At 40.4% G+C, this 14,217-nt stretch overlaps 1 pseudogene; it reads left to right on the top strand.

The window, feature by feature from the left end:
* Window positions 1-6,071: 6,071 nt before the first annotated feature.
* LOC115921173 lies at window positions 6,072-7,057 on the top strand (annotated as a pseudogene).
* Window positions 7,058-14,217: the final 7,160 nt, after the last annotated feature.

Raw genomic sequence — 14,217 nt, 5'->3', positions numbered from 1 at the left:
CAACTAGCTTCAAACGGTACCATGGCTGAAACAAAGTAAAACATTAGTTTGACAACATTCAGTGATAGAAAAATTCATAACTCTGGGATACTTTGTCTGATTTTTTACATTCAAATTGCAATTTGTTTCTTAGATTACAGACTTTTTGTCACCGCTAATGACTGTTCATTTCATGGTTATTACAAAAATCCACCTGAAATGCCTAATAACATCACCCTTAGCCCATATTTTCCTTGTTTTTGTAGAAAAGATGGCTGACAGACGAATACGCGATTGCCCAATTCAAGAGTGTGCTGCAAGAGTGGTTCACCTTCCACGCCATCTGCGGGAGGTTCACAATGTCTCAAAAGAGGAATCAAAGGCAATGAGCATTAGGATGTCGCAGAGAGATGGTCAGGGAAGGAGAGGGGCAAGAGGTGAAGATAGGGCAACTTGCCCAATCCCCACTTGCCGAGCGACAACTGTTAAGGAAAAGATGAACCGGCACTTGGTCAGAGTGCACAGAAAGACAAAAGAAGGTTAGATTGAGGCAGTCTAGTTCTATTATCCCAATTTTAACAGAACTGCAGGGCTACATGCATGTACATCGGTCGTTTCAAAAAATGCCAAATGCGAAATATAGGATGGATAAATTATAAGCTCAAGAAATTTTATGAAAAAATTATTTTCTCAAGCCATCAGTTTTAAGTTCACATGTTTTTAAAAATATATGCATATTTTCATTTGTTCATGCTAATAAATCAGCATGCATTTTAACAACCAAACCAAGCAATATAAATTGTATTTGTATTACATATAAATTTGAATTGTGGAGCAGTGTGTGCAGCGCTTTGTAACCTTAAGGCGCTATATAAAATATGTTTTGATTGATTGAATTAATGCCACGACCAACAAACATTTGCTCTATTATTCACAGGTTGGCCACAGTTGAAGCCATGGAACAGCCATTTGTCCTGTCCCAATCTGCTCTGATGAAGAAGGACTGCGCCATCTAACGTGATCAGCTCCAGTGTTTTTCCATGATTGATTTTTTAAATTACAAATACATCGCTGCATTCTTCATTGTTTTTTGTTTGTTCTACCTACAGGTCATGGAAGCCAGATCTGATATGGATGAACCTCCTCCACCTCCACCACCTCCTCCACCTCCTCTACATGAAGACCAGGCTTCCTGCAGCTTCACAGTCCCTATAGCTCCCAAGGAACGTACTCGTACTCGTACTGCATTATTCACCCCTGACAGTTTAGACAAGCTTAAGCTCGAATATATGGCTATGGGAGCAGAAAGAGTCCTTCTTTAATAATAATTGATGGAAGTAGCCAAGCAAGACCTTCCGTCTTTCCATAAAAACCATATTTACAGTAATGCAGAGAGTCCATGTAATTATTTGAACGTCGTATAGAATTTTAAATGGTACCGCAGTAAATTCCAATTTTGGACCAGCCACTTCATGAAGTTGGCTTCTAACCTCGATGCAAAGCACAATTTAAAGAGAAATATAAGATCGGCATGTCTTGGTTAGGTGGATTACTATGCAGAGCATTGCAACCTCTAACCAATGTTGAATCTAGTTAAATTAATAGCTATTATTGTTTTATCCAAATTCAAAACCACAGAAGTACTACATTCTTTCCAAAGTATCAGTGAAATATCAATGCAAAGTGACATAAATACACATAGGGAAATAGATCCACAAAGTCAAATCAAAGATGAAACTATTGACTGGAATGCTATTGAAGATACTGATTCCCCATTTTCAGAACTTTTTGATAAAACTGTAAATGAGATTAAGCCTAATATTGCCAATGCCAATGGAGGTCATGACCAATTATTAAACACATATTATCATCCAGAATTTGTCAATGCCATCAAATAATAATAATAATAATAATAATAGTACATTTATAAAGCGCAGAAACTATCCAACATTAGGTATCAAGAAGCATTTTGCTAAAGAAAGAACCATTCTGGTCATGTATGATGAATGGCGAACTATCACGGCAGGGTGATCAATCAAAAGAATTTTATTTAAAGTACAAACATCTCCATGATCCCATAAGCCGTCTTATGCTCGGATGACTCAGAGGCCGGCTATTCCCCGGGCTTTTGATAGCCATTTTCATTTGGACCGGATGGAGTCCATTCAAAAGAAGAAGGGGATGGATTGTGTGACTGCCATTTCGGGTAGGGCCCCCAATATTCCTGTGCGTCTCTGTGGGGGAGTAATGAATTACATTGACCCTCATCAGTTCAATGAAATTCGGCTCCCTTTAGACTCACCCGAAGTATGCGGGAACGGAAAAATTGGGTGGCAAGAGGTGGACCGGGTCGCAGACCTGATGTGTGGGGGTCAAGTGGTGGCAATCGGGGAGATGGGGTTAGATTTCTCCATGGTCTTGCTAGTCGCTGGGAACCCCAGCGTCTCTTGATGGCTACGCAGCTTGCGATTGGGTGTGCGGGACGTGTTCTCATCCTGCACCTGCGGGGGAAGAAGTCTGATCCACTTGGAATAGCTCCCTCTCGGGAGTGTCGCAGCATACTGAGCAAACATGTAACCAGGCATCAGAGGATTCATATCCACTGCTGTTCCTTGGGTTCCGGGGAGATCACTGCCTGGAGAAAGGAGTACCAGCATGTTTATTTTGGATTTACTCCTATGGTAAGCCATTTCTCCCCCGGCTCAGCATGCGGCTCTGAAGAGGGTTCCCTTGGACAGGCTTCTGTTGGAGTCAGATTCCCTGTATCTCCCTCACCAGGAAGTGATTCATTCCACTCCTGCATACATCGGGAAGTGGGGGCAATGGTGGCCTCTGCGCGGGGGGAGCCCCTGCACCAAGTACTGGAGGCTACTACCAGGAACGGTCTCCACCTGTATAAGCTCTGGTAGAGGGGATGAGGACAATTATCCCTGTAATGTTTTAAGGGGGATGATGCTGGTGACCCCTGCAATGTTTCGAGTGGGGTGTCGATGTGATCGACTCCTGCAATGATTTGAGTGGGGCGTCGAAGTGACTGACCCCTGTAACAACCCCTTGAACAATTCCCTCCGGGATGTCGGGGGATAGTGATTATTGGGATATGTTTGATGATTTGTGTAGAATGTTTGATGACTTGTATACATGTAGCAAACTGGGAATGGTTTTATCGAGGCCATTTGATTTGAACTGCATTGGTTTAAATTAATTGCACATTGCCGGCACTCGATTCGCCCTTTGATTTTGTTTGCTTCAGATTTTCCTTTAAAAAAATATCTAAAAAAGAAACTATACTGTTTGGATCACCCTTGTTGTTTTTCTATTATATTGTGTTTATAATGAAATTGCCCTTTGAGGGCATGATGTTTTTTATTATGGGATGTATAATGGAATTGCCCTTTGTAGTCTCCTTGAGTTTAGGCAATTGGGACAAGATGCATATGATGCCCTGTGTAGAGTTCAAATCCTGAATGGCATTTTGTTGGTGGGGTGTATCTCAAAAATGTTAAATGTTGAGCCAAAAGACATGGCTGCCTAAGTTAAACACTATATTCTAGTATAAATGAATGGGACAGCCTTCTTTTTACTATGCCACAGTTTCTATATTTGTTTAGATTGAAATGTAAAATTTGGACAGAACAATATTTAGTTATCTGCAAACATACAATTTGGGAAGGGGGGGGGGTGGGGGAGGGTATAACCTCCGTAGTCCCTTTGAGGGTTAATGAAGGTGATCGGCTAGCACTGTCGTAACCATCACCTCAAATTAAAATGTCTCTTATTTATTCCAAAAACGCTATTCTGATACCGGATTTGAGATAGACCGAATATATAGGACTCGGATACAATGATGAGTCAAGAATATTTACGATTTTTATCTTCTATGATAATATTTGTATATATTGAGCGAGATTTGCTTTCTAATAAACAATTTTAAAAACTAGTTATATTCAGTTTTCGTGTTACCATGGTGAAATTCAAAGCAAATGCGCGCATATTACTACAATGAATATAATTCACTGGATGTCGGTTCGTTAAGAACAAATGTCGCCCTCTCCGAAAATAGAGCGATAAGAATGATCCATTGTGCATTTGCGCACTAGTTAATTGGGTGATCGGCTACTAGTGCATATATACGGTATATACTCTAAGGATTTATAGATATTGTTAATCAAATATGTTTTTATTTTGTTGACATTCTTTTCATTTACTAAAGAAAAACTGCAAATAGGTGAACATGTGGCAACAAAGGATATATACCTCTTCAGGGATTTCCTGATTGTGCGCATTCTATTCAGCAACGCCCAGAGAGCTGGGGTGATCTCTAATGTTACGATGGCCGACTACAGAAAGGGAAAGAGTGGAGTCATTCAGGACAACCACATACTGCGAGTAAGTTTGTGTGTTTCCTTTGATTAACCCTTACTTAAATGGGCTATTTTGAGCACCTCCCTGACTGGGGGAAAGAGGGGGGGGGGACCTCGGAGGCCCCCCACTAAAATCTCTGCCCCAAAGGAACCGTTCGCCACCGGATGCGTCTCCGGAATTGCGCAAAGGAAGAGACCTCACCATAATTTTCGCTGAAAATTGCTTATTTTATCAATTATGCTTATTTATGCAAATCATATTCATATCTATGATTTTTATTTATAACTACATAAATAAAGCTTTTACAGAGTTGAATTCCTGGCAAAAGATTCCTAAAAGCTGCCCACCAAGCAGAGATTCTTCCTCATATGTATGCCCATACTTAAAATACTATTAAACAATTTTAAATGTTTACCCTTTCCTGATAAATGACTCTTTGAACAAGCGATCTGTCTCCACGCGGATCATCCGAGACTGGGCCAGTGTCTAGTTAGTTTGCAAATATGTTGTGTGTATACGCTAGCTCAGGGATGCATTGTTTTGAGTTTGTTATACTTGCCATATTATATGTTCAAGTTGTGCCATGTATATGGGAATATTGTATTTGTTAGATAGTAGGAGAAAAGAAGAGGGTTATGTTTTATCTTAAGTTGGCTATGCATATATTTTTTATGAAAAGATTTACATGTACTGTACACCTTGATAAACCCGATGCATTGTGTTTTAGTCCATGTATTTTCCATTTTTGTGGGTATAGACTAGTTTTCGCAACTGTGGAAAAAGGCGTCTAAGACCGCCCACAAGTATTTCAGCGCTCTGAAGAAGTTCATCAAATGACTGAACTAGACTATGAAGCTTTGCCCATGGATCTGCTACAAAAATTTCTGATGAGGACAGAAGAGTTTATGAAAAGTCTGGCAGGACCGATTAAGATCGGGGGAAACCTGCTGAAATCAAATATTAGGATGACAGAGCTGGACTATGAAGCGTTGCCAATGGACTTGCTACAAAAATATCTCATAAGGACTGAGGAGTTCCTCAGAAGTCTGGCAGGACCGATTAAGATCGGGGAAAACCTGCTGAAATCAAAGCACGAGATGACGAAGAACATGAGGAGGAGGAAGAGGAAGTCTCCAATGATGACCCCGGCAAGGAGGCGAAGTCCCTTATCCAAGGTCAAAAGTGTATTGTTTATGTATCTATGATTTTGTAATTGCTACAACTTATATACGGCTTAGTCTGTAAGAAAAGCAGCTACGTCAGAGATCTTCTCTACACTGTGCATGGGAGGGGCACTGCTATGCTAGTCAAGTGGCAATGCAGTGGGGGCCATGCTGGTGGTAAGTGGTGGTCACAGCCCAAGTTTTAAAGGTGTGTATGCTGGCAATTTACATATGGCTTCCGCCCTCATCATGTCCAAAAATAACTTTTCTAAGATCCATCTCATGACCAAGTTTTTTAAGCTACACTTTTTTTCAGAGTCCAGTTTTTATAGATATCAACGTTTATTTATTGCCCCTGCAGTAGCAAAGTGCTGGTCAGGCATGCAGAGAGACCAAATACATGATCTTCAGGGAACGTCTGTTATTATAGCAGGTGATGGGCGCAATGATTCCCCGGGCCATTCGGCACAGTACTGTACATACAGTTTTTTAGATGCGTCGTCTGGACGAATTTTACACGTAGAGGTGGTAGATGTGAGAGAGGCAGCTGGCAAGAGTACCAATATGGAGAGGATCGGTTTTGAGAGGGGGATGGCATTTCTCGCTGGCAAGGTGAATGTCAAGACGATGGTCATAGATGCTCATTCTCAGATTATGGCAGTGATGAAGCGATGCGAGAAGTATGAGGCCATAGGACATCAGATTGATGTCTGGCATGGTGGCAAGAATCTGGCCAAGAGACTTGTCAAGGCTGCGTCAGAGAAGAGGTGCAAACCTCTGATGCCTTGGGTGCCAGCCATCAAGAACCATTTCCGGTATGCATCAAAGTCATGTGGAGGGGATGCAGAAACTCTGTCTCTCTGGCCAGCATATTGCACCATGTGTGCAATGAGCATGAGTGGGAGCTGCAAGCAGATGGCAGTCCAGGCAATTGCAACCATGGTGCTTTAACAGAAGATGCCGAGAGGAAGCCCTGGCTGGAGAAGGATTCCACTTCCACAGTTTTGTGCGATACCCGCTTCAGAAACACTCTCCCATACTATGCTGAGTTTCTTCATACTGGGAAGTTGGAGAGCTTCCACAGCCATCTGTTGATGTATTGTTCCAAGAGGCATTCCTTTAAGTATATTGGATACTCAACAAGAAACCACCTTGCAGCAATGGACCACAAAAGCCATCCGGATTGTAAAATTGTTAGATCCTAAAGGAGTAACCAAGCTGTGTACTCACCACTGCAGCATTTGAGGTAACTCTGCAGCATGACAAGCAGAAGGTACAGGATGTATGCCATCTCTTCTCTACCGCCCCTGCTAAACCCAGTCTCGATCACTTTATCCTCCTCCTGCTCAAAGGAAGGACATAGTTCCCATGACAACTGCATCTTTCCTTGACAAATTACCTTCAGGGCAGAGGAATCGTATACCAAGACCATGCCCAATATGTAAATTTATCCAATGAACAGAAACCCTGTGCTTACTGTCCATGAATATACTTGTAACTTTGCCACCCAATAGATATTAGCAGTCATCAAGTTTGGGTGACTTATTCTTTTATATCTGATCTAATGGTCAAATTCAAATTTTCACAAAGATTCAATTAATTATCAGTCACTATACATTTGTAAAATTTAAATGTGTAAGAAGAGATCAATATTATTGATATTCTTGCATAAAATTTGTACAAATGTGACTTGCTATGATCCACTGTGTGATTTCAGGTTATACTATTTTGTTGAGAAAGAGCAAAAAATGGAGGTGAAACGATCATCAAAGGAACAGTCAGAACAGATCTCACTTGCACCGAAGGTTGCTGTTAGCAAGACTGTCCTTCAAAACTGCAATTCAAGTGATTACAGGAAGTATGTACCTGCGACCTGATGCTTGCTGTGTTTGGGAGGCAGATGCTCATCTCCTCTTCGCTAACTGGAGCCAAGACTGTGGCAGGCCATGCCAAGCCTCCACTAGACAGTCTAATGCTAGTCTTCAAACTTCGGAGAGAATGACAAGCGTAAATCTTCGTAAATATATGGCTACCCTGGTGCAAGTTCTAAACCTAAAAGATAATGAAATGGACTGGGTGCACCGCCATCTAGGCCACACAAAAACAGTCCGCATGTAGCACTACAGACAGATGTCTCCCCACCTTGAAAGGGCCGGTGCAAATATGTAAAAACCCTTCTCATGCAGGATTTGAACATACAAAAGAACAACATTGGGAAGAAATTGCAATATCTCTCCTTTGGCGAGTTCTTGAAGGATGCATCCTCAAAGATTAATGCAAATGAAGATGAAGAAACCTCTGCTGGTGCTAAGGCAAATTCAGCAGCCATGGTGACCTACTACCCCCAAAACAGATGTAAAATGTAGAGATTTATTGAGTCTGATGTTTGTAATATAATCAAACAAATTAGCTTTCTGTACTATTATAACATCAATATACATTACAATAGCACCAATGTGATGCATTCTGCATTGAATGGTTAATGATACTGGCATCCATTCTGTTCTCTCACAAGAGGAACGTTTATTGCACTGTGAACTATCTTGGATGAAAGTGTTTTGTACTGTGTACAATTTTGTAATGATACTTCCTTCAAGTGTTAATTATTAATCAAAACCATTACTTTTTGTTTGGACCTGCAGTCAGAACAGGAATCACAATCAACGCAGCAAAGCGAAGCGGATCCAATAGTAGTCGAGGAGATTGAGGAGATTAACGAGATTGACAACAATTTATTTGAGGCAGTCTGTGTAGCAGCTGAAATAGCAGGGCAGTCTCAATATTGATGACTCAAAGATACTGATGAAGATCTTGAGGATGTTGATGAAGCTCCTGAAGTTGAACCACCTGCTGGTGAAAAGCGAAAGCAAAATAAAAGGGAATTGATGAAAAAAGCTTGTCCAGTGTCAGGATGTCACGATGGACTCACAAAGAAATGCTTGACTTGAATAAGTACCTCTCTGCTAACTTTGCAACGAAAGTAACAATGAAAGGAATGCCACAAGGCAATTGGGGCAAGCAAACAGAATGGTGGAACACTTCAGCATCGTCATTGGCATATGATAGTCAAAAAGATGTCAGCTCTGCTTGCAAAATTAAGAAAATAGGACATCGGCTATGATAAACTAGTGGTCAATGTTCAAGGATAATTTCATGGAAAAGGACTATTAAACAGAAAGTTCATCACCGGCCATACCGAGGGTCAATGTCTGTTGGGAGCATGGGCTGCAGCAGGTACGTGACTAGTGCATGACGTTTATGTTTTCTTGCAGCCAACCCATCTCCCATAAAGACATCACTCCAATACTCAAGGTTTGTCCAATCTGTGACCTTCCGGTTCAGAGGCTGGACAATCATCTAGCAACGACCCATGACATTCCAAGAAAGTCAGCTAAAATGAGGTCTATCCTGAATAGGCCTCATAAAACTCAAACAAAAGGTTAAGTTTCCAAAGTTTCCAAATATTCACTGTATATTTGGTTGAAATGATATTATCTTGAATGTGCTAACTTTTAATCATGAATTCTTTTAGGTAGTGACCCTGAAACAGATACATGGAGAAAAGAAGATGGAGGGGGAGGTATATCAGAGGTTGATTTACAGAACGCTGCAAGTGATTTCAAGTAGTACAAATGGAGGAGGTGCGAAAGCACGGTGGAAACTAGATCCAGTTATGGCTGCACATTTTTCAAATAGATAACATACCCCTTAGAGGTCTCACAAGAAGGTCACATTAAAAGTGAATTCACGTTTGAAGTTCAGGTGAGCGTTAAACTCCCTGGGGCTCTCAATGAAGTTTTTTTTTTGGGGGGGGGGGGAGGGGGTCACATGTGCAAGATGCATGCTTTGATGTATACTAATCTTTTATTTCAGAGCTACGTCTGGGATCATGGTTAATACCAATAACGGCTTGGAGCGCCAAAATGGTATATTCAAGTACAAGTATCTCGAACAGCGCAATGACCAATCCATATCTGGCATGGTGTCCATTCTGGTAATGGAATATTTGACTACTATGGAACGCTGAGTGTAATTCTCCTGCTTTTTATCATAGAAAAGTCGAGTCACTAATGACATTGAAGTCCCTGTGTGCATCATGAGAGTTTAAATTATGACTAATTCCTTACTTGTATTTGTCACAATTACTATTTGTTTCTCTAGTCTCTTCTTTCTATATTCATTTCACATCATCTGCTTAAAATTCACTTACATATTCACTTGACCTGATTCCTTCATCCATTCATCTCCACCACATACTAACTCTTACCACCTAACACAGGTGGTATGTTCTCTTCTCATTTGCATATTTCCTCTTCCTACTTATCAATGGTTCTCTTCTTCTTTTCCTTATGAATATTCAGTTTTATTCTTAAATCATATTTACCTAGTGGTTGATAATGTATTTCATTTGAATATACTTTGCATGAGGCACATGGACAGCATGATATAATAAAACACATGCAGACTTGCACTGAACTTGAAACTGGGTGAGTTGTATTAATTTAGGACTCTGTTTTGATTATAAGTTGGAGATTTAGGAGAGAGGATTTGTGAGTTTGGCAGTGGTTTGCATGATTGGTGTTTAATTCAGTGATTGATTGGCAAAATAGCTTACATTAACAATAACAACGTCACCCAGCAGCAACAGTGTTTCAACTTCCGACTGAGCTCAGCTCGTAAGGTTGTTGAGAATGCAGTTGGTAGATTGAAAGGACGTTGGAGAAGGCTCCTGAAAAGAAACATGACCCAAGCCGGCAGAGCTTACCTTTATAAGTTTGAAGAAGGAGAACTGGACATGTTGGCAGCGAGAGGACGTACATGTATGTCCCATGTCAAGAAATTTGCAGACATGGTTGGGGGGTTGGCAAACCTTCTAAACACAACTGATTCATTAACCACATGAGTAACAATAATGATTTTTGTATCCTTTTTGCAGCCAACATCGAATTCTGTAGTACTTTGCAAGAACTTATGAATATGTCACGTACATGTAGGTCCTATCTGTGAAATGTAAATGTTAGCAGTGTCCTAATATTCAAATATGCAAGGAAACCTGATTACTTTCTAGACTTCACTGTCAGACACTATTGAGCGACTGACCAACTTTTTTTTCTTTTGTAATAACATATTTGTACATGTTTTATGACTGTTCAAATATATCAAGTGAATGGCCTTTAAGTGGGTTTTTAGAGGAAAAAAAGTACATGTATGTGTTGTCTGGTGGTCCCCTTTAAGTGTTTTGAAGTGTGAAATAAGCAACTGAAGTTATGCATATGTCTTTCACAGGCAGAGAAATCTGTGATGTCCAAACTTATGAACACCGGTACATGTGACATGACAGCGGGGGATCCGGAGTACTCCGGACTAAGCAGGGAACAACTAGTAATAGTCATCCACCAGCAGAAGCAGGAGCTGGAGAGACTGAACGGGACATTCCAGTCATGTACATCACACTGCCTCACCCCCCCCCCCCATCCTGGCCTGACACGCCCTCCACCTCCAGTATTACCTCACCCTCCCCCTAATACGATTACCCAATCAATAATAAAGAAAAACTTTATTACCAGCCTATACATAAACATGTACTTAACTGATCTCTGAGAAGTGACTAACTTTTGTTTTTAAGTGTGTAGCCCGAACATTGTTCCTAGTACGGAAGTGATTTTACACACACTACAGGCTCAGCTCTATATAGCCTGAATGGAAGTTAGAATTTCCACCAACTGGCAGCTGGGAATTTAACAGACCAGGTGATAAATAGACCAAGTGATTATAGTCTAAGACTGGGAATTAGCTGAAATGAAGACGGCCCAACAGGGTATTAGACCAAGTATCTATCTATGGTAGATATGAATGCATCAGGTGTTACGGTACGCACGGTACTAGGTCTAGGCCCTACTACAGTACTGGTAGTAGTGGTACCGGTACCGTACGTGCTGTCATACACGACGTTGAAGCTTGATGCGCGTATAACGCTTGCAATCTAGCACTGTAGCAGGTCTACGCATAATTGGAAATGGAAGATCTCCAAATATTTGTGTTGAAAAAGAACATGGGGATCAAACCCCCCAAGTTTGCCATAGTTACATCTTCTTGGTACATAGCAGCACTAATTCGCTCGTTCGCTCGTCATAATAAATTCCTTATTAGATCGTTTACACTAGAACACGTGCGGTTCTTTCTTATTGACTCTGGCTCGTCTGAAATTCTCGAATGGCTTCGCCATCCACTGCCCCACTACTTGATTGGCACATTTGAGGTTTTGCATCTCTAGCTGTTAAGAAGGTAGGTCCGGACGGGTTGGGTATCCGGACAAAACGGCAATTTCAAGAATTTTAGAAGCAAGATTTCAGAATTTGTTTGAATGTAATGTCAGACAATATTATAAATCACATATGCTCACAATTATTTTTGTTATTTGATCCACAGTTTTTGTGAAATTCAAAGGCAAATGAGGCGATTTTATTTGTGTTAAGTGTCCGGACACCCAACCCCCATCCTACAGGTATAATTATATATACAAAGGAGGGGGGGGGGGTAGATTGTTTCGAACTCTCTCTCTCTCTCTCTCTTTCTACAAAACAGAACAAAAGTTTTTCTAAAGTTTTGTTTATTTTTTCTTGAAAAATCTGCGGTATATTCGGGCAATGCCATTGTAAGTTTTAAAAACAGTTCATTGTTTCACACACTATTTTAACTGTCTCGGACTGTACAGATTGTGACTTCAGGTTCATTACAGGTGCCTTAACGGTTGTTAATTTTGTAATGCATGCCAGAATAAAATTCAAGTACGAAAGTACTATATGAAGGTGTGCTGTTGACTTACTTGCCAGAAAGCATGATGGTACTGAGCTTGAAAAAAGAAAAAAAAGATTAGCCCTACCTATGAATTTTTACCCTGATAGCATCACACGTCATAATGACGTCTTTAATTCGTCGTAAACTGGTCAACTGGTCATACGTCGTATTATGACGTGTGATGCTATCAGGGACAATGGGTGCTGCAGAGTGAAAAACAATAAGTATATTGAAAATAAATGAAGCAATAATGTACAAAAGCAACAGATACATTTTGCCATTTTTTGTGGTTTCAGCATGTCTTTTGCTATTACACCAGAATGACAAGTAAACACTGAGTTGTTAATAAATTATTAAATTAACACAGATGTTACTTTTTTCTTTGAACACTAAATGTTGCTTCATTAAAGAAAATTCAAAACATAGTAGATTAGTAAATGCAACTGACAGAGATACATTACAACTAGCTTCAAACGGTACCATGGCTGAAACAAAGTAAAACATTAGTTTGACAACATTCAGTGATAGAAAAATTCATAACTCTGGGATACTTTGTCTGATTTTTTACATTCAAATTGCAATTTGTTTCTTAGATTACAGACTTTTTGTCACCGCTAATGACTGTTCATTTCATGGTTATTACAAAAATCCACCTGAAATGCCTAATAACATCACCCTTAGCCCATATTTTCCTTGTTTTTGTAGAAAAGATGGCTGACAGACGAATACGCGATTGCCCAATTCAAGAGTGTGCTGCAAGAGTGGTTCACCTTCCACGCCATCTGCGGGAGGTTCACAATGTCTCAAAAGAGGAATCAAAGGCAATGAGCATTAGGATGTCGCAGAGAGATGGTCAGGGAAGGAGAGTGGCAAGAGGTGAAGATAGGGCAACTTGCCCAATCCCCACTTGCCGAGCGACAACTGTTAAGGAAAAGATGAACCGGCACTTGGTCAGAGTGCACAGAAAGACAAAAGAAGGTTAGATTGAGGCAGTCTAGTTCTATTATCCCAATTTTAACAGAACTGCAGGGCTACATGCATGTACATCGGTCGTTTCAAAAAATGCCAAATGCGAAATATAGGATGGATAAATTATAAGCTCAAGAAATTTTATGAAAAAATTATTTTCTCAAGCCATCAGTTTTAAGTTCACATGTTTTTAAAAATATATGCATATTTTCATTTGTTCATGCTAATAAATCAGCATGCATTTTAACAACCAAACCAAGCAATATAAATTGTATTTGTATTACATATAAATTTGAATTGTGGAGCAGTGTGTGCAGCGCTTTGTAACCTTAAGGCGCTATATAAAATATGTTTTGATTGATTGAATTAATGCCACGACCAACAAACATTTGCTCTATTATTCACAGGTTGGCCACAGTTGAAGCCATGGAACAGCCATTTGTCCTGTCACAATCAGCACCGATGAAGATGGACTGCGCCATCTAACGTGATCAGCTCCAGTGTTTTTCCATGATTGATTGTTTAAATTACAAATACATCGCTGCATTCTTCATTGTTTTTTGTTTGTTCTACCTACAGGTCATGGAAGCCAAATCTGATATGGATGAACCTCCTCCACCTCCACCACCTCCTCCACCTCCTCTACATGAAGACCAGGCTTCCTGCAACTTCACAGTCCCTATAGCTCCCAAGGAACGTACTCGTACTCGTACTGCATTATTCACCCCTGACCTCAATCTGCCTGCAAGGAAGTCCATTTCCAGAGCGAAATTCAAACGGTCCCAGTAATTATTTTCTTTCTCAGTTTAGACAAGCTTAAGCTCGAATATATGGCTACGGGAGCAGAAAGAGTCCTTCTTTAATAATAATTGATGGAAGCAGCCAAGCAAGACCTTCCGTCTTTCCATAAAAACCACATTTACAGTAATGCAGAGTCCATGAG

This window comes from Strongylocentrotus purpuratus, unplaced genomic scaffold, assembly GCF_000002235.5.
Source record: "Strongylocentrotus purpuratus isolate Spur 01 unplaced genomic scaffold, Spur_5.0 spur5_scaffold_1, whole genome shotgun sequence".
Taxonomy (NCBI): domain Eukaryota; kingdom Metazoa; phylum Echinodermata; class Echinoidea; order Camarodonta; family Strongylocentrotidae; genus Strongylocentrotus; species Strongylocentrotus purpuratus.
This window is presented reverse-complemented; position numbering and strand designations above follow the sequence as displayed.